This window comes from Betta splendens, chromosome 2 (genome assembly GCF_900634795.4).
Source record: "Betta splendens chromosome 2, fBetSpl5.4, whole genome shotgun sequence".
NCBI lineage: Eukaryota > Metazoa > Chordata > Actinopteri > Anabantiformes > Osphronemidae > Betta > Betta splendens.
In genome coordinates this window covers 572,850-595,175 of record NC_040882.2, presented here as the reverse complement: position 1 = coordinate 595,175, position 22,326 = coordinate 572,850, and positions in this window count along the sequence as shown.

The following is a 22,326-nucleotide window of genomic DNA, read 5'->3' as shown; positions in this document are numbered from 1 at the left end:
CTCAAACATTTTTGTGCAGGACGAATGAAAGACCCATCGTTGTCTTCCTGAAACACAGTGAGGTTGATTTGTATTGTTGGGCTGGTGGACCCTGCAGGGTGAGTCCTGTGGAGGGTGTTTGTGGTATTTTGTGCTATGAATGCCTCTGAGAGACTGCCTAGGCACATTCAGCGTTAGCCCTAATTCATGTACCCTTGGCTGCTTTCACTTTTTATTTCAACACGCACACACGCAAGCACATGTTCCAAATTCAAAGGTGTGCACCTGTCCCAGCAGTGCTCTCTGCAACTTCTTGACAACGTCCGCTGGTCCCAGGTCTGAGCGTCCCGTTGCTTTCATGAACAAGCGCTTCCTGGTTATGTAGAGCTGGGGTTTCCATGGCTATCAATTAGCCAATGGCTGTGCAGATCTTCAGAGCAGCATGTTGAGAGCCGGGGGTCTCTGGGGCAGCCTGTCTTTTTAAACAAGGCCAGACACTTCACAGACAGGGAGAGAGCCAATTAATTCTGCCGGGGGCAACGCTCCTAGGTTAGCATTTGCTTATAGTGATAAATTGGCGCTTTGTATCCACAGTAAACTACCTAGGCTCCCTTGTTTTGGCTGGCTTGGCAGGTCCAGGAGTGATGTCATGGGGTTCAGGCTGATTAGTCGGGTATGCCTCGTCCTTTTTCACGGGGTCACTGCACTACTGTGTGTGTAAAATTAATTAAAAGCTGGCCGGGGTTAGTGTCCACGCTAATTTCAGCTAGTCTCTAACATCTGCTAAGGAGGAAAATGAGGGAGCAGCCGTATGGATAAATGGGTAAAGGGAAAACACTGTGGTTCGCTCAATAAGATGGAAGCATGGAAGTTTTAGAATACAGCTAATATGACTGTGGGCACAAGTTTCCTTGTGTAAACAGAATACATCTTTGCCCCCGGTCTGCTTCGCCTTCATATCTCAGTTTCCTAATGCTACCGTGACAAGAAGTAGCCCCTGGTGGCTCCACTTGTACAGCCATGTGGCCATGTGGTCTGAATTTAACCATCCTTTATCTTCCTCTCCCATCCGGCTTCCTCTCCCTTCCTCAGTCCTTGCTAAGTGGTTGCATGCATACATGTGTCTTCAGAGTCCAGCGAGCGCCATAAGAGCAATCCAGCGAATCAAATGGAAAGAAGAACGATGCAGCTTCTTTAGAATAACTAAATAAACTTTAGTTAGTACATACAGTACATACATATAGTATTGGTGGTGGGAGTGAGAGAGAGAAGAGATGGGAAACCTCCATTTTAACATGGACACAAACAACAGTCGAACTATTTTAATTTGACGGAGCTCGATCGTTGCTTTGGCATATCGAAGGAAGGCGCCGGGTAGCTGTGGAGCCCAAGGTCAGAACATGTAGGCGCCTCAATCTGATTGGCTGGCTGCTTAGTGTTGCTGCACATTGACTGTGTAAAAAGTACCAAAATCTAAATTAAAGTACCACTAAACAATTCAACTTTGAAATTGTGTTTGCTTTATGTTTGCTGCATTAAATCATCATAGTTATAGCATGACATGTCTTGACTGTGCTTTACATTATTATTATACCTACAGGTAAATGAGCAACATTCTAATAAATTTTTCCGTCAAATAACAACAACAGCACGGCTCCTTCCATGAGCGCACCGTCCATTACTTTCAGCTGTCTGCTTTATCAGAGCCGTTCTGTCTCGTCTGGATGCGAGCTATGCAGGCGGAGGGAGCCACTGATCCTCCAGTGGATAGAACAGGAGAAAGTTGATATCATTCCCACTGTTGGCTGAGCAGGGCCCAGAGGTTTCCCCCCACGGGGGGTCCTGAGAATGTCAGCTTCACTCTCATGCTCCTCCTCACACCCCCTTCCACATCTCCACATCCTCCCGCTCCTTCGCTCTGCCATTATAGTCACCTACATTATCTCCAAATGTCAGTGAGAGTAACACCAACAGCAGGGAGAATGTATCAAGGAGGTATTATGTTCGTTTGGTTACAAAATACCTGACAGAAGCATGTGAAGCAGTGGAAGTGATTTTAGTTGCTTTAGTTGCTTAGTAGTTGTAGTATGTGATTCCTTCTTGCCACATACACCTGTTGATTCATTGTTTAATAAACTATATCTTGTATATTGCTCCATCGATTTGAATGCAGTGGAATACTTTCATTAATGCCACCTACTGCCAAACTGTGCTTTGCACCATCAGACTTTTTCACCACCCAAAGATGAAATTCTAATAAATGTGAAGTAAAGTGCTGTTGTTCTTTAACTTTTGTCCGTTTAATTAAACCAGGATTAATTTAAGGTCCTTTCCATGTTTTTAATAGTACTTTTCAATTTTTAAAAAAGTAATTGTTTCTAAATAAATCCATAAAAAAACATTAAGAAAATAATAAATAAAAAAATAAATAAAATAATTAACTAAACACATTTTGTCTTGGTAACAAATATCTGTTTGAATGAATGACCTTTAATTTTGCCCTCTTGGGAAAGTTTTGCTTACACAAATCATAGTATTTTGAGCTTTAAGGTGCTTTTTTGTGCTTTTTTCGACTAATACTAATTTTCATCTATACTTCTACTTGTAACAATAATACTTTTAAAGATTAGCTTTTTTGTACTACAAGCATTATGATCCATAAGCACTGAACCATAGCACCTACTGTAGAATGCCCAGTGTAGACTGCTCAGCCAAGAATCTGCAACTCTACTTACTTTTATGTTGATATTTACCAAAGGAAATGAATTCTTACTTCCATACTGTTTTTTTCAACACCATTTAGCATGTTAAATACAGGACACACTCGCATCTGAAGGGGGCTCCAGCCTAGCCTTGAGTACAACTACTGTCAGCATATTTCCTCTGTTGGCTTGGTTCATTATATCTCCAGCTTTATGAAATGTGACACAGTGAATAGTGAAAAAAAGTCTTTTTGCATGAGCTGTGAGTTCAATTGGAACAGTGGGATATGACGGATCTTTCCTGAAAGGCTACAAACACCTGGTGGTTATGGGTTTGGACAGCAGACATGTCATATTGACGCCTTCCCTGCACTTCAGCAGTGCCCCAAGCTCCAGCTTTTGTGGATTTTTTTAACACTCTAAAATTGTCAATCGAGTCAGTGGCCTGGACAAGCTCTTTCTTTGTGATGCTCGGGCTTTAAAATGGTGCCAACCAAGCAGCATGGACGAAGGATTTGAAAGAGGCACAATGAGCTGGAAAAAAAATCTCAGCTACCTGGGAAACAAAACCAGGGGCAGGCGAGAAAATGTCGAAGAAAGAGAAAAGGGGGGTAGAGGGGAAAAAAGTGTCATAGACTGACCCTCCCTCTCCTCTATTCCCCAGCCAATTCTGAGTCCTCGGAGTGAGCGGCAGGCATTACTGGTCTTGAGAGAAGTGACAGAAAGAAAGGCAGGGACAAAAAAGAGAGAGAAAGAAAGTGAGAGCCCATCCGAAAGAGCAGGGGGGAACAAGAGAGAAGAGTGGCAAGGGGGAGGGAAGGAGGGAGAGCGAGTTGAATCGTTGTCATCAGCTCCGTCACGTTGAATAGGCCTAATGAATGCAAGTGAGTGTTGAGGAGCCATGGCCAGCTCTATCAAGGCAGGTAATACCGCCCAGATTTAATTGGGAGCAGGTATTGGAAGGGCTGTATTACTTTAATTGGGTAGGGGTTCTCTAAATGGAAAAGACAAAGTATAATGGCCAAATTGTGGCGCACAATAGCACTTAGCCTGGGATTGTATGCATTCGCTAATCTGCCCTGGAATGAGGCAATTCTGAACAATTTTCTCAGTGAAACCAGCTGCAGAAAGCTTGTCCCCCTTTTTTTGTTCTCCCTTGGGAAAATGTAAGATTGAAACAGAAAATACCTTTACCCAGGCAATCATTTGCCACGTGTGGAAAGCGGATACAGCAGTGAACGGCGAGAAAGGAAAAAGTGAAAGAAAGAAAAAAACGAAGGGAGAAAGAAAGACAGAGAGAGAGGAATCTTTGTAGCAGGGAGAATGGAAGGCAAAGGAGATAAAGCGGGGCTCAAAGTAGGCCTGTCACGGTCGCCAATGAGAGAAAAAAGTGATGACATTTACAGTGACAGATGAGACTGCAAGGGAGAACGGCCTACTATTTAGAGGAAGGAATCTGATATTTAACAGACATGGCCTCTGATAATTAACAGTGGACAAGCATTTAGTAGTGGGCCTTGTCATTATTAATGACAGGCTGAGAAACTGATATCTGCACTATCTTAATGAAGTACAGCCGGCCATGTCAGCGTCAATGGGTGCAGAATGCCAAGTGCACGCAGCGAACGCTCGCTCTGCATTTTATCCTAAAACCCTGATTTGTTGTGAAGCATTTCTTCAAGTTTCTCTAGAAAGAGTGAGGAATCCCTATTTTAAGGGAGCTGCAACTCTAACCCCTGCACTCGCTGTGGACAGGAAGTGCTTAACAGCACCCTGCCACATTATCCCAGCATGCACTGCACTAGTGCGCTCAGTCTTGTGTATCTTATCACCAAGGGAAATGGAGGGAAGAGGAGCAAACAGCGGAGAAGTCGAAACCATGTTCGCATCCAAAACGAGAAGTCCCTCGTTTTTTTTTTTTTTCTCCTTTCTGTTAGGAGTAGAGAAAAGCAGGGGACTGCGTTGTACAGTAATTGTAGCAGTGAAGTGAGAATGATTGCTTTTTATTGTCCATTCTCGCACGGGTTAGTGTGAGGAAGGTATTGTGTGTCCTCAGAGTGGAGAGGGAGACGATGGAGACAAAGCGTGTGGCGGCGAGGCCCCTGCGTTAGCTCAGGTGGGTTTCGCGTTTAAGCCTGGAAGCCAGCTGAGATGAGAGATAGCGGCCGGACACTGCGCCCGCTAAAAGGGAGCCCCCGCTGGGCTGTCGCTAGCCCGCAGCCCCGGAGCAGCCGCTCCGCTCCCACACTCCATGCAAAGTTTCTCAGGACGGCGGCAAATGATTCACTTGGCCATCATGGAGTCTAAAGTGCAACGACTATATCTCCCATTCTCCCCAACAGCAGCATTGTGCCAGGGAAGCAAACCTTGGCATATTGTTTGAAGGCTAAATTGCTCCCCGCGAAATGCACCCTCTGCTTTATTGCAGACGTCTCACCCATTAAATGTGTGGGTATTGTGCATGGATTACAATAGCTAAGAGGAACCCAGGGACAGCTTAAGCGTTCAGAGAGAGTCTATAAAAGCGCGCAGAGTGGCTGGGGTTTTGTCAGGAGATGCATGCTTGCTTTCCCACCTGGTGACGAGAGGAGAGGGCTTTAAGGAGGGAACTCACCACCATGAATATTACATGCGAGGAGGCGTGAGGAAGTAGCCGGCTCCACAAAGATACGTTGGTTTATATTAGATTACAGTACAGCCATTCCTTAGAGGGAAACTCTTGATTAACTTGTACAAAGTGTGTTTAGCAATTAGTTACACTCTGCAGTGGGTAATCCATTGGTATCAGAATGGCTTAGTAATGATATGTAATTAAAAGATGAATGAATATGTTACTCATGTGTAATACAAATTGGATCTAGAGCACACTTTCAAAGTACACCAGACTCATTTACACATTTATTAGATTAATAACGCAATGTATCAAATTCTTCATTTCACCTGTCAGTCCGTTCTGTCTGTTTTATGTTCAACAACCTCAAGGCATTTTTACTGTTTTTTCGTTTTTTTCTTCTTTTCTCCATTTTACCGATCATTACACAGCAGAACCATCATCCCATCAGTTTCATCACTACAGAGTCCTGTTCGCTGCTCGGATTTCAGCACCTTTATCTGTTTTAAAGTTTGCACTGTAGAAGTTTCTCACATGGACATGTTTGAAATAAATAGGATTTATCTACAGACACTAAGTTCTGTCATGAAAAGAAAACTAGCAGCAGTGAGCTGCAAACACTTTGACTGCTAAGCTTTGTGAGTTCTGGGTTAGATCTGTCCTGTTCATGTATAAACCTGAACTGTTCAAGGTCTAACCTGAATGTCGTAGTTTTTCTTTTTTACCGTGTGAACCTGATTACGTTTATATTAATACTGTGCTTACTGAATATGATCCCCTGACTTCTGTTAAGTCCAAGTCGTTCAATTAGAGATCCCTAGTCATCCTTTATCATTGTGATTGACAGGCATGGACTTTTTATTGTCTTAAAGGATGCAGACACGTGTTTTCATGCTGTTACCCTTCATAGTGGCTACAAATGTGTTAAACAGATTTTGGTCAGATATAAAAGGCGGGTACAGCATCGTTTTGTATATTATGTACACAGATGTGGCGGAGAATCTGTGATATCACTCCCTTGCGCTTCACTTGTTGGGTTTCAAAACAAAGCTTCTGCATTTTCACAAGTCTCTCTCTCACCATCCACATCCCACATGCCATCCTAACACATGTTGCTTTCAATGACTGCTTTACAAATCAGGTATTTGTCACTTTTAATGAACTTTATTTCACACCTGGCACAGCAACAATCTGCCGTACAGATGTACGTTACTTAAGAGCTGCTGCAGCTTCTGTTTGGACCAAAGATTCAAGAAAGGTGTTATTTTGTTAGAGGAGGATGTATTTTTAACACCATCAGACTATCAAAAAGCTGGAGATGTAAGAAGAGTGGATGGAGGAAAACAGTTACTGTATCAGAATCATCGGGTAAAAAACGTAATTAACTGCAAATGAACTGGCGCCTGCTACTTCAAAAATGCAACCAAAACAGCACTTTGAAATTCTTACTTTGTTTTCCGTTCTTTAAAAAGGGGCATTTTGATTATTCTTAAAAATACTATTTACTCAATTCATCTTTAAAAAGACAAAACATTTTCTTTCAATGCGCATATTTTTAACTGATATCAGCATCTGATTGAAGCAACAGAAAAACATGTCAACAACAAAATAGCCCTCGCTTGTCCTACTTTTAGCCTGTTTTAACAATAAAAGCTAAAATGGTTCACTCTGTTGTTGGACTCTTGGAATGGTGCTTTTCGTTGGCTATCAGTCTTTGGTTGATACATTCAACAGCAAACATCATTCATGTATTCACACGAATGATGTACTATTTTAAAATCATATATTCAATGTTTTATAAATAAATCAATATTATTCTTTAAAAAAATGTAAGGTTTTCTACTGACACCAATGTCTGACCTGACTCATTGTATGATGATTAGGTAAGACCATATTTTTCATAAGCTAAATAACTTTTTAACGCAGAAATGTCTGAGATAATTAGTAATAAGTACTGTATATAATAAGTTATTATTAATATAACAAAATAATAAAAAAGTTAATATGTTTAACATCCACGTGTTTCTCTGTTAAATTGACAGAACCTCCAGGTCTGCTGTAGGGTTGTCATGGGTTAGTACTGTATATTCTACAGTTCCTTTTATTTTGCTTTGAGCTGTGAAATCCTTGCATGCTTCTCAAAGCGCACTCTGTTTCGAGCCTCCATGTCACCTCGTCTAAAACCTGTGGCTTAATATATACAGCATGCATTCATCCATCAGTGTAAAAGAGACATGAATTGGCCCAATTCTGCACAAAAATTTTAGGAGTAGAACACCATGGGTGCTGCGGCTCGGACTGCGTGATAAAGTAAAGCACGAAGATGAAAACAAATAGAAGCAAATGAGTGATCACGCAGTTGCTTAGCCTTGTACGACTCCAACAACAGAAGTTCTATTGCGCAGAGAGCGTATACAGACACTACAGTCTGGGCCGAAGGTAATGTGAGCTCATTTTTGAGTGGGGGCTGATGGGTGGGAATGCTGGCAGGGTAATTTGTCCTGTCTGGCGGAAGCATGTTGTGTTGATGAGGATGGGGCCCTCTGTACACTTGCTCCCTGTACGATTCCTGTCTGTGGTTGCAAAGGGGTCCCGGGTGGCGGTAACATACCCACATCCCCCAGCCATGTGAGCCCATAGAGGCCTCCACCGGTAGTCCTGAGAGCGAGATCCATAGATAACACGGACACCCCTGGAAAACAATGTTTCCTTCACTCACAGTTAAACATTTTCGCCCCCCCCCCCCCCCCCCCCCCCCCCCCCCATTTATTTTCTCAAACGGCTTCTCTGTAGCTGGCCTCAGCCTGGGCTGGTGTCAGTTATTTCATGGTGACAGGGGGAGTTAGGCCGACATGTGTTAGTGCTGAGAACGCCCTGCAGCCGAGTCTGCAGGGGCTGCAGCTGATGAGAACAGACAGCCAGGTAGATCCGCTGGCACGATACAAGTCAAGGGAGGATTTCTAGGCTTCTTCCAGGGTTTCGTCAGTGGAGGATTTCTGGGTCCCTCCAAGTGTTTCATCACTCCTACTGCAGTGATATACAGTAATAGATGGTGTTCCTTCAGAGGGCGACGCGTCTCAGATATATGAACGCTGTGTCCGTTCACTAAGCCACATGGTCAAGTGTCTCCTCACAGCTTAATATAAGTGTGTATTTATAGATCTTATCAGTCAATATATGTTTACAGGGGCCTGATACATACTTGAAAAGTTGAAGTTGATTCAGTTTTTTGTCTTTGTCTTGGATTCAGTGTTGTATTAGTGTGTGTGTGGTAGTCAGTAGCACCAAAAGCAAGTTTCTCTAATAGTGAGTGTGGCTCACTTCTGTACGAGGCAGTTGTAGAAGTGCTGGTTAATGCTAGCGTTGGCAGTTTGATCCTTCAGCTGTATCCATAAAATCAAAGTATCCACAGACGTATGACTCTAATAAATAACTCTGAAGCATTTTTGAATAAATAGCTCAAATTGGCTGAAGATTTTAGATTGTGGGTTTGCTCCTTAGTAACAGCTGTCACGTTTTAATACTAAACTCTCAGAGTAATTGAATTTTTAGTTCAATGCAGTTTTATTTATATAGCACCACTTCACAACAGTTATTGGTGTAACAAGTTATCCCAAGGCCCTCATCTCAAGCCCTCACACAACTAAAAACCCAACAAATCCCACATTAAGCAAGCTTTTAATGAAAAAGCCACAGCAGTATGTTAATAGACGAGGAAACCAGCAGAACCAGACTCAATGTCAAGTGTCTGAAGATATTTGTAGATGAGGACCGAGAGGGAGAAGCACAACTATGGAGGGGAAATGAGACAAAGTTGGTCAGATGTACAGTAGAATAATGGTGGCATGTTAGTGGATAGGATAACGTACTGTATGAAGGCAGCCCCCAGCAACATGAGTCTAAAGAAGCTTCTATAGAGATGGTTCATGTCAAAGGTTCCACTAAACTACATCAGCATGCTTTTTGGAATAGTGTGGACTAGGTGACAGTTTAGAAATCTTCATTTTGAAGATAAAAATCATTTAACATGATTGCTGTAATGGACAGGCTAAGGGATCATGAATACTGTATTCAATGTGTTTGAGCTTTACAGGTAAAAAAAACTAATATGAAACAGTAAAACTGTACTAAAAAACATCTTTGACTGTGTCCAGATAGCCTAGATGGTTGAGGGTGACTGGGAAATTGTTGGTTTAGTTCTCATAAGCCACTAGTTTTTATGAAGAACCTAATCTTAGCAAAGTGTGACATTTTTTTGATCAGTGACACTTAGGGCTTAAAAATGTATTTTAAGGTCTCGAAATTCAAGGTCAACACCCAGAAAAACAAAACGTGTTTGCAGACCTGTTTATGCGTTAATTCTAATGTGGCTAATGGCTCACCCTAAAACTAATAACGAATCCTCGTGAGCTCAATATGAGCAACTTGCTTGACATTTAATCCTCGTTAATTCAAAGGTATTGATCACAGCTTCTGTGTTCACGCATTTGATTAGTTTTCTAATTATTTTGCCAGCGAACCATGAAAATTCCAGACATCTGACTGTACTATAAGTTCTATATTTACGCTGTTTATACTTACTACTACAAGACGAAACAGGAAAAATTGCTAACTAAAACTGCTGGAGAGTAGTTAGAGTTAGTTAAAATAAGCTGCTAAGCATTAATTAGTGGAAAACAGACAGACGTACAGAATAATTTTAGTTTCTACAGTTTTCCCACCATCGAACCATTATGTACAGAAATCATTAAATACTGCTCATTTATATTTTTGAAATACAGTATTAAATAACAACGGATAACTATAGTTTTGTAAACTTTGTATTGCATACAGTATACAATACATTTTACAGTGCTACAGACAGGGAGCTATTAGAGTTTCATCACCTGTTGCGTTTCCTACCATTGTCTTGTAATGAGTTGCTGCTGTTCTGGTGCAGTGAATGTCCTGTGAGGGTTATTTTGGTAGTGAAGGGGGATAGTGAAGTTAAGTGTAAGTTTGTGGGCTCAAACCTGATGAGATGTCACCTAGTAAAGCATCTCAATGCAGAGAGGATTGAGTTTTGATGGAGAAGCTTGTGGGTGTGAAGTTTTGCTGGGAAAGGCTCTGTTTGACTTTCCCTGGATAAAGAAAGGTTAAAAAGAGCAAGTAGTGTAACGTGTGTTTGCTGGAGAGTGTTTGAAGCATCTTTTAAGGTGGTCTGCCTGTGAGCTGTCAGTCGGCCCAGGAGTGGCAGGTGGTAGGTGATGGTGGCAGTGTTGGGGACAAGGTTGCAAGCTTTTCCATGCACACAGTGAGGGGGAAGCAGAGGGCCAGCTGACGGCCAAACCAGAGCCTGAGTAAATGGAGGCGTGTGTGTACTGTATGTTTATGTGTGTGGACTGGGGTTGGGTCATAGCCAGCAGCAAGGTTAATGCAGAGATCCGTTCACTCGCAGCCTCCCTCCTTTCTCTTTGTTGTTCTGTCTCTCACCGTAGCTTCAAAGCAAGGAGTTTCCATTTTAAGGGAAACCTGTTTTTCAAACTTCCTTGGGCTGGACATGTAGTTTTTACCCTTGTAAGCAGCTACTGCAAAACTTTATTTTACATTTGCAGAGCTTTCATTGAAATTGACACTAAAATGGTTATAATGTTATCAAGTTTCATAGACAGCAACAGTGTCCTGTCTAGGAGTGTGTTTGAAAAAAAAGAAGAGAAGAATTAAACCAAAAGCAATAAATTGATACGGTGCAATTTCAACTACAAAGAAAAGATAATTAAACTAAAAAGACTACGAGCTAAACCTTAACCTAAGCTCCACCAAAAGCAAAGACAACATACAGTATTTACTGGTTGACCAAACCAGCAAAAGACACAAAAGGTAGATGTTACAAAGACTAACACTTTACAAACACACACTAGACACTGGACTCACTAACATGTTGACAGCCCATTTAACCCTTTCAAACTAGAACAAAGTAATATAACAAAAATCAATTCCATATGAACTATAAGAAACCATTCCCCATGTTCTTCTGCCCCAGTCATCCGTCAGTTGGTGCAGACCAGGGCGAGTAGGAGTCTCTAAAACCTGATGCAGGCCCTCCTTGGACCAGTACCAGGAACATGGTTTATTTGACCATACAACGTTGAACTGAATGTGAATCCTACTTTAACCACTTGTGCATGTCAAACAAATAAACCTAAACCTAAAACTTAAAACTTAAACACTGGTGAGTCTCCATAAGTGACAAAAAAGTCTTATATTAATTCAAACATTTCATCAACATCTAACATTCCGTCATGATGCCATACACCAGCAGATTCTTCAGGAACCGATTCCCATTATCCCGTCTTTTTGTTGTTAACAGCCTGTTTGCTGTGAAGTCCACAAGTCATCGCTTTGGAGATGACATGGTCTTGATTGTCCCTGTGATTTGTGATATCATCGCTCTCAAAGTCTCATCCCGCGCCTTCGCTCGTCTCCCCACTCCCCCCCACGCTTCTTGTGGGTGGGTAGATGTTGTTTGTGGATGCGGTGCATGCATGGGTGTGTCTGAGAGATGGCGGGGTTAGACGGGAGAGAGTAAACACAGCTGTCTGTGATATGGCTTCCATTCCTGTATTCAGTTAGCAAGTGATACGGCCCTGTTCCTGGAACAAGTGATGTATGGATAATATGACATCACTTCAGGGTTCAGACCCAGGCACACAAGCTTCATTAACAGCAACAATAATATGTAAAATTTTAACATATTAAACATTTAAACCATATGTTTCATCATTTGAAAAAAAGTATGTTTACAATAAGCATGAACGCTTATGTGCGAGGCATTCAGGTACGGTACAAAGTGTAGGGCATCTGTGATTTGGAAGCATTCAGAGTCTAGTATGAAGTACAGCCACACAGCATTTTTCGATAGATTTCTCCGTAGTAAGCTATTTAATGTGGGGGTGCTGCACTAAGGGTTATTATTTATTTTGAATATCCATCCATCCATTTTCTAAACCGCTTACTCCCTAATGCGGGGTCACGGGGGTGCTGGAGCCTAACCCAGCTGGCTATGGGCGAGAGGCAGAGTACACCCTGGTCGCCAGTCCATCGCAGGGCAACACATAGACACACAACCATTCACACACACACTCACACCTACGGGCAATGGAGAGAGTCCAATCAACCTAATGCACGTGGGAGACTGTGGGAGGAAGCCGGAGAAACCGGAGAGAACCCACGCAAACACGGGGAGAACGTGCAAACTCCACACAGAAAGGCAGCAGGGCCGCCTCCGGGAATCGAACCCAGAACCTTCTTGCTGTGAGGCGACAGTGCTACCCACCGCACCACCGTAAATATAGGTAAATATCTGAGCACCATATAGATCTCAATGACTTCCATCTGGTTTCTTTTGATGCTCTTAATAAAATACCTCACAAGTCAACGTGTGAAAAGGCAACAGCTGTGAGTGCGAGTCTCCAGAACTCATGGTACTGTAGATGTGTTCGTCCTAATGAATTAGCAAGGTGCTAACGAGACTCACCAAGGGAAGACGGGTGTCTGTCTGCTGACAGTTAGCTATATTAACATTAGTCGCCTCAAAAATCAAACCAGTTTTTACACAAAATGAAGACTCCCAGCTCGCACAAAGCCCTGCACTTATGCTGCACGCAACTGAAGGAACCAGTGGTTTTCTCTACTGGGCCTGTATCAGTTCCTTCGACCGCAGGGAATATTGTAATGTCATTGGTTGTATTCACTCCAAGCTGATAGCTGTTATATGCTGCTGATGTCCCAAACAGTGTGTTGCCATTTCCATGCTGTCAAACACAATCTCACACCTAGGAGGAGATAAGGTATGTGCTTCCAAGATTCCACTCTTTAGTAAGAAACAACAAGTGGAATTAAAACATACTGTAAACAGCCCTTATGCAACCGGCTGTTCTTAAAGCTCCTGCACATTCTCCATGCAACCTTGGCCTTTGTGTGTCTTGTTTAGACAGTGCTTTTAGTATGATTTGCATCCTTTATGGATGTTATATTCAAGGAGATCAATCTCCCCACAAAGCCCTTTTTATTTATCCATTTACCAGGATTATGAAAAATGTATTAATTAAAATAAGAGCCTTCTGAATGGGATCACGTCACAAGAAACAGATCAAAGTAGATTATTTATTGGTAACACTTGAGCAGAATGGATTCTTCAGCTGGAGGCGCATTTGATCTTCCATAACCTTGACTGCAAACACAACTCATGCGGCCAAAGTTTGTGACTTATGATAGAAGTTTTAATAGCAGTTATGCCATCAATCAGTCAAGGGACAGTATTGCTTTCTGTCACTGTCTGGTTCACTAGCAAGATAGTTAGTTGATGAGATGATGTATTGGTGTGAAGGCAATCTCTCTGTGCTGACTCTGAGCTGGACCCAAGTCTAACCTAACACAGATTTTACATTAGATTTAGAAGACGCTGCTCATTTGTTGTAAAGAGTTCGCCTAAAGCATCTCTTCTGCAGTGATTGATTAACCAAACAAGTAAAATTCCTAGCCGTGATTGTTTTGATTAATATTCCCTCCATGTCTTGAGTCTTTCCAAACCACCCATGATGACATGGAAATAAATAAACACACATCGGAGCACAGGCAGAATTCTGAGACAGGCAAACAACCTCTACCCAGGATCTTCGGTAGGGGAGAGAGAGTGAAGCAGAAAGGAAGAGGAGCAGAAAGAGAGAGTGAGCACTTCCCATATTTCTGCCGCTGATTGACAAGGCTGACATATGGAATAGTTCACCTATTCCCCAGTGACAGTAAGATGGGGGAGAGCGCAGGGAGAGGAGGGTAAACTTGCCTGCGAGGCTGAGCGCATTTTTTTTTTAGATTCTGTGCTTCTGATCAAAAGGACTCATATCTCCCCTACTATATTTAGCACCAGTGGCAATTAGTGGTGGAGTCACACAGCCACTCCAGGAGCAGCTGACAAATGGTACCTTAACAAGTCGGAGATGTGCGCCACATTTTGATGGATTTGTGTGTGTACAGCAGAGGGAAGGTTGCTGGAGTGTTTTTTTCCTGTGTGCATGTGATACATATATGGTGTGTGTGTGTGTGTGTGTGTGTGTGTGTGTGTGTGTGTGTGTGTGTGTGTGTGTGTGTGTGTGTGTGTGTGTGTGTGCGTGCGTGCGTGCATGTGTGCGTGCGTGTGTGTGTGTGTGTGTGCTGATCAGTTTTAACTTGTGTTGGTTAGTGAGCTCCACATACAGCGGGTTGTTAACGTGCATTCTAGAATAAAAGTGACTTCATTCCGTTAATATTAATATAATGTGAATTTATCCATCTACACGTTAAATCACCGCTGTAGGTTCTTTATATGTGTTAACTGCAACTCAATTGCAATGTATCACCATAATTAAAACACAAGGCAAAGTTAAAAGCTGTAATGAACACCTTACTATGCACCATATTCGAGCAGTGGTGTGCAGTGAGGTTTGTGGCTCATCAGGCACCGACTTCTCTGGAGTGAGATTTTGTAAATGTAAGAACTCACAGTAGCTTCACTATATAATTACCAGAATGCATATTACTACAGATTACTTACATATCGTATCAGCATTTCTCACCAACAGGAACATGTTTGGTCTAGAAAATGTTTCTTTTATAGTAACACAATACAACAGAACAGAGCAAATCTGAATCTGTACCCTCATGTGTTCTTGACTATTCATACTTATTCCAAACAAAAGTTTAACATTTTTAAAATTGCTTAAATCAGCTTTAATACAGGTTTACCTCTCATGGTACAGTAAGGAGGAAAAACAAGTTAATAATTCACGTAAGGTCTAAATTTACTATTGAAATGCTTGATTTTTCTTTGAACTTCAGTAGCACTATCAAGCAACTGTTGGCTTAATGCAGCGTAAAAGTAATGGTAACTAAAAGGCTAAACGTGTAACAAACACAAAACAAGGACATACATGGAGCACCAGACCTTGACATTAAAAACCAGGAACCACAATGGAACAGGGTTACATCAACAATGAACTGACAACGGACGGAACTAAATCAGGACTTAAAAACTTAATAGGTGGACCTAATTACGTAACTAAAACTAAAGACAGGAGAAGACAAGAAAGTAAAGACAGGACAGAACCAAAAGTGCCTCCAACAGGCCAAATTGTAATACAAAAATACAATTGGTGACAAGCTGTTAAACGAAAATAAAAACGGGCACATGGCACATTAAAACTCTATCTCATTCCATGTTAATCAAGGAGCATATGCATCTGAACAAACTGAGAGATGCTTTAGAGTATATATAAAAGGTTGGCGTGTTTTTGACAGGTAACACTCTGTAGTTTCCAGCACACCTGTCAGATTCACTGTAGATCTAAACAGTTAATAGTCATACACTGTAGAGCACAGAAAAAGAGATAATTTTTCTCCTCGCCTGGATTTTTCCCTCATAAATAGAAGCATGCTAGTAAAAAATAAATGACAAAAACAATTAAGCCTTAGGTATTCATATATGAAGAAATATATGAAATGTATTTTAAGGTCTTATACCAATCTGGCAGCGGTATAAGGTGAGTGCCAGAGCCTTTATACCTTGATTGATTACAAGAAACCGGCTGCGGATTCATGTGACCAGGAGCGACCCCGGAACAAAAACACAAAGACAGGATGTCAACACAATAAAGCAGGAAATACAAAACGGCCCCAGGAATCATAACAGATCCCCCCAGGGCGAATACCTAGACGCCCCACAATGCCCCCGAGCACGGCGGGAGAAAAAGGAAGGAGGAGGGCCAGCATGCAGTCACAGCAAGAGTCTGATTCAAGAGCTCGATGGCCCTGAGAGGTCCGGGTGTGTGCGATGGAAGTCCACAATCAAGCTGGGGTCCAGGATGTCTGCGGCCGAGACCCAAGAGCGTTCTTCCGGACCGTACCCCTCCCAGTCCATGAGGTACTGACGACCCCGACCCCGTCGCCTGCAGTCCAGGAGCTTCTTGACCGCGTAGGCCGGATCCCCGCCCACGACCCGAGGAGGGGGGAGAGTTGAAGGAGGAACCAAGGGACTGGAACGGAAGGGCTTGAGCCGGCTAACGTGGAAGGTGGGGTGGATCTTCATTGACCTGGGCAGGGAGAGCCTGACAGATACCGGATTAATGATTGCGGAGATGGAAAAGAGCCCAATGAATCTTAGCGCCAACTTATGTGATGGAGCCCTCAGGGGCCCTCTGGCAAACGCTTGCGGTCGGTCACCTCCTTGTATTTGCCCTGGGCCTGTAATATGACCCTGCGGGCCCGGAGCCAGGTGCACCGACAGCGTTGCAGGAGGGCATGCGCCGACGAAACGCGGACCTCCCTCTCCAAGGATGGGAACAAGGGAGGTTGGAACTCGTAGGCGTAGGTGGAACAGGGCAGGGTGTTATGAGCAAACTCAACCCAGAGAAGCTGCCATGACCAGGAGGAGGGGTTCCGGGAGGACAGAAGACGGAGGCCAGTCTCCAGCTGTTGGTTGGTCCTCTCCGCCTGACCGTTGGATTCCGGGTGATATCCGGAGGTCAAGCTCACCTCCGCTCCTAGTAAGGCACAAAACTCCCTCCAAAAGCGAGACACAAACTGAGGCCCTCTGCCAGAGACGATATCCTGCGGGAACCCATGGAGCCGAAAGACGTGCTCCAGCATCTCCTGTGCTGACTGTTTGGCAGTGGGTAACCTAGGCAGGGGAATGAGGTGGGCGAGACGGGAGAAACGATCAGTCACGGTCATAATTACCGTGTTTCCGTGGGACGGGGGTAGACCAGTGAAAAAATCCAAGGCGATGTGAGACCAGGGTCGGTGGGGAAAAGGTAGCGGACGAAGGAGTCCCACCGGCCGCTGGTGAGATGGTTTGTGGGATGCACAGAGCGGGCAGGCGGTGACCTACTCCTGGACATCCTTCTTCAGACCTGGCCACCAGAATCGGCCCCCTACCACGAAGGCTGTACACCCTGGGTGGTTGCTGAACGGAGCAGTGTGCGCCCGGTGTATCACCTCGCTCCGAAGGTCTGGGGGAACAAACAGGCAGTTAGGCAGACAAGCGGGAGGAATTGGTTGGCCCCGAGCTGCTGCTTTCACCCGGGACTCAATGGGCAAAGTCACCGCTCCCACCACGCAGCCCGCAGGAAGTATGAGTGCGGGCTCCACCGGTTCTTGGGCGGCCTTATAGAGTCGGGACAGGGCATCTGGCTTGGTGTTCCTAGATCCGGGGCGATAAGAGAGGTGGAAGTTAAAACGGGCAGAAAACAACGACCAACGGGCCTGGCGGGAATTTAGCCGTTTGGCTGTTTTAAGGTATTCAAGGTTTCTATGGTCTGTATACACCAAAAACGGTTGTTCTGTGCCCTCCAGCCAATGCCTCCACTCCTCCAGCACGATCTTGACGGCCAGCAACTCTCTGTCTCAGATGTTATAATTTCTCTCGGCGGAGGCCAACTTACGAGACATGAACGCACAATGATGCAGCTTGCCATCCGCCGGGTCTCGCTGGGAAATCACAGCCCCCACCCCGGACTGGGAAGCATCCACCTCCACCACAAACTGCCGGGACGGATCAGGAAGGTGCAAGATGGGCGCAGAGGCAAAGCTCTGCTTGAGTCGACAGAAAGCGCCGTTAGCCTCTGTGGTCCAATGAAAGCTAGTCTTTGTAAAAGTGAGGGCGTGAAGGGGAGCCGCAATAGAACTGAACCGGCGAATGAAGCGTTGATAAAAGTTGGCAAACCCTAAAAAACGCTGCAACTCTCGTCGGTTGGTTGGGGTGGGCCAATCCTCCACCGCCTTGGTTTTAGCCAGGTCCATGTGGATCTGTCCCAGAGAGGTGACGAAGCCCAAGAACGACACCGTGGAGACGTGGAATTCGCATTTCTCTGCTTTGACAAATAGCTTATTCTCAAGCAGCTGCTGCAGAACCTGCCGCACGTGCCGGCGATGCTCCTCCTCCGACCGAGAAATAAACAAAATGTCATCAAGATGAACGAAAATAAAGTCATTGATCATGTTTCCGAGGACATCATTAACCAGGCCCTGGAATACGGCCGGAGCATTCGTCAACCCAAACGGCATGACCAAATATTCAAAATGACCATTGGGGGTGTTGAAAGCGGTCTTCCATTCATCCCCCTGTCGGATCCTCACCAAATGGTAAGCATTACGAAGGTCCAACTTAGTGAAAACTTTATCTTCTGACAGTAATTCGAAGGCTGACGACAGCAAAGGAAGTGGATAGGAGTCCCTCACCGTGAAGACCCAGGTAGTCTATGCATGGACGGAGAGACCCATCCTTCTTGCTGACAAAAAAGAATCCGGCGCCGGCCGGAGAAGAAGATGGTCTGATCAGCCCCGCGGTCAGGGCGCTCTCCAGATATTCAGTCATGGCCTTTCTCTCTTTGGGTGAGAGCTGATAAAGCTGCCCCTTGGGCGGAACTGAACCAGGTCTTAGATTAATCGTGCAATCGTGACTGCGGTGAGGTGGCAATGAGGAAGCCTTCTGCTTACTCAATACCGCACGCAGGCCCCAGTAGTGGAGGGACCCCATCCAGGTCCGTTGGATCCGGTCCCATGTCCGCCTGGGCCGCCGACGAGGTTGGATCCACCCTAAAACAGGAGCTGGCACATTCAGACCCCCACTCCACAACTTCCCCACTCCGCCAATTGAGACGTGGGTTATGCAGACGGAGCCAGGTATGGCCTAGGACCACTGGGTGATAGCAGGCAGGAACAACCAAAAAGGTAATTGTCTCAGTATGAGAATCGGGGAAAACCAGAGTTACCGGATCGGTGTGGTGTGTGATCCTCCAGAGCTGTCGCCCATCCAACGCCGTTGTCTCCCTAGGTGATGCCAGAGTCAAGATGGCCACCCCCAGTCTCTCTGCCAGCTCGGAGTCCATGAGGCTGGCGTCCGCCCCAGAGTCAATGAGCACGGCCTGTTTCACTGTGTTTGAGCCGACCTGTAGGGTAACAGTAGGAAGAGAACGGGTGGAGGCATTATTCAGAACGGCATGGCTCACCACTAACCTCCGGTCTAGTGATGAGCACCCCCTATTGCCAGACAGCTCGAGGCGAAATGGCCAGTCTGCCCACAATATAAGCAGCCCCAAGTTCCGATGTCGCTTCTTCTCTCCCTCAGTCAACCGCGTGCGACCCAACTGCATCGGTTCCTCAGGAGTTAACGGAGCTCTCGGGGCGGAGGCAATGATGGGTGGTGACTCCGCACCCCCTCCCCGCGCGCCACCGGCTCCCGTCCACCGACTCTCCTTGCGCTGCTCCTGGTCGCTGTTCCACAGGCGGCGGTCGATCTGAATGGCAAGAGCAACGAGCGAATCCAGCTCCCTGGGCAGGTCTCGAGCCGCCAAGCAGTTCTTTACACGACGAGACAAACCCCAGATAAACACGTCACCAAGAGCGGTGGCATCCCAGCCCGCCTCCGCTGCTAATGTGCGAAATTCTATAGCGTATTTCGCCGCGCTTCGCCTCCCCTCTCTAATGTTGACAAGTCTCTGGGCCGCCTCCCATCTGGGAGTGACTTCTTGGAAAATTTGTTTCAGGGATTCTGAGAAGCGCAAAAACGTAGACACGCAGGGCGACCTGTTCTGCCACTCAGCCGTAGCCCAAGCCTCTGCGTCACCGGTCAGATGAGAGACCGCCCACTGAAAGTGTGCTACTTTCGATCGCTCCGTGGGAAAACTGGGCGCGTGGAGCTCAAAGTGAATCTCACACTATGTGAGAAAGGCTCTACAATCCCCCGAGTCACCAGAGAATCGCTGCGGCGCGCCCAGACGTGCGTCGGGAGCCGGGGCATATGCGGCGGTACTCACTGCGAAGGGCTCCGGCGCCTCCGACGACGCGCTGAGAGAGCTTGGGGTCTCCGCTCCCACCGTTAGACTCCTGACTAGCTGAGCTAGCTCCGTGACGGCATTCTCCTGTCGAGTGGTGCTATGCGCTAATTCCTGGAGCGCTTCGTCAGTCCTTCCCTCCAGTTCGCTGAACTGTTGCTCCTGAGCCTGAAGGGCGGAGAGCACCAACTTCCCGCTGGCTGGGTCCATTGCTGGCCAGATTGTTCTGTCGGGCTTTGGCAGATGTCGGACCCACATGCACAGGCGGACAACAGGAGACACGTATCGTTAGCGTAGAATTCTCAGTCTTTATTCCACACAGGTTAGTACAGACAGTCCAAGTCATACACAGAAAAATCTTAAATGGTAAGTACAGGAGGAACAGGCTCAATCGGGTTCAGGGACAGGCAGGAGTTTGGTAACAATTCGACACGGCAAAGGTACCAGGTAAGGAGCAGGCTTTCTCAGGGTCAGACAATGAGATACGTTACCAGCGTTCAAGGCAAAGGTACAGGCAGGGCACAGGCAGAAGTCAGGGACGGAAACACGATCTCCAGCTAAGTAGCCAATCAAAGGTATGCTGGAATGTGATGGATATCACGCAACAATCTGGCAGAGGTATAAGGTGAGTGCCAGAGCCTTTATACCTTGATTGATTACAAGTTAGAAACCGGCTGCGGAGTCGTGACCAGGAGCGACCCCGGAACAAAAACACAAAGACAGGATGTCAACAAAATAAAGCAGAAAATACAAAACGGCCCCAGGAATCATAACACTGTGACTCAAAAGGTCACCCTCTGGCCTGCTTTAACCTACAGACGCCAGGGAGGGCTCTAATAAAGGCTTTCTGGTTGTAGAACTACCCTATAATGTTATAATAGCCTTCACTGTAACATCTGGGACAATATTGGCAGATGGTGCTGTAGCCTTCCCCAGCTGTCTGTGGGCGAGAAGCAGGGTACACCCTGAACAGTTCGCCAGTCCATTGCAGGGCAACACACAGACACCAGACAGACACCGCCAACTTTATTGTCAACCACATGATGCACCAGTACTCAAAAGCTGGATGAAACTGTTTTCTTCACACTACAATGTGCAATATATAGGTTACTGAGTGAGTTGGGAAGTCTGGGGGTTTGAGGACAGAAGCTTTTGCAGGGCCTTGCAGATGAAATGCTTGATGGAAGTAGGGTAAACAGACCACATCCTGGGTAGGTGGTAAACTTGGTTATGTTGGAGATTTGTTTCTGCAGCAGGACAAATGTAGTTGTAGACAGATGACTGGGGAGATGTGGTGATCTTTGTTCTCATCAGTATTTGGAAGACATCGAGTGGAAGCAGTCCTCTACCAGATGGAAGTTTTGGCTGACCTCACCATCACCTCATCAAAAAAAAAGGTACTGCAATCAGGACTGTAGATTAGTAAAATGTTCACTTACTGTATGTATTATGTAGGTCACAACCTTCTCTAATGTAACAAAACACTATAAAAAATTAAACCACACAAGGGGTTTAGCTTGTGCTAAAACAACAGATACACATAGTTGTACCAATTCACATACCTTCACTCCTGAGGACAGATGTTTGTGTATAAACAGTCTGCAGTGATTTCTCTGTTTGACAGCCTCCTTGCCCGTAGGTAACCGGTTATGTGCCCTCCTACAGTATAGAAAAAGACAATATTACCTTTATTGTAAATGGTATTATTGTAATAGTCCTACAAATATACTGTAATGGCTATGCTACACAAGCTATACAGTAGGTAACTGACCAGATAAGCAACACTTATTGTACAAATGTGACTAATTAGCTTAACACAACATGACCACAACACAGTTACCTTACAGGTTAGAATTTGATAGAACAATGACATAACTGCAAATCACAAGTCAGTTTAGGCTGTGACACATGACAGGGTAATAACAGACATAACTGCGTTCATCTGCAGTGTCCTATTGTAGTCATTACCCAGCTGTATCTCTAAAGTCCATAGGGCTAACGGCATGCTAATGACTCACGCAACACACAAATAGGAGCAACTGCCTTATTTCACACCATTCCACCGGGTGGATCACGTGCAACCTTGCTAGCTCTCTGAGAGACTGCAGTCGTTAGCAGTAACAACGATAGTTGTCTGTGTAGCTGATAACGGCAAGCTAATGGTGCGCTAATGGCTAAAGGCTATTGA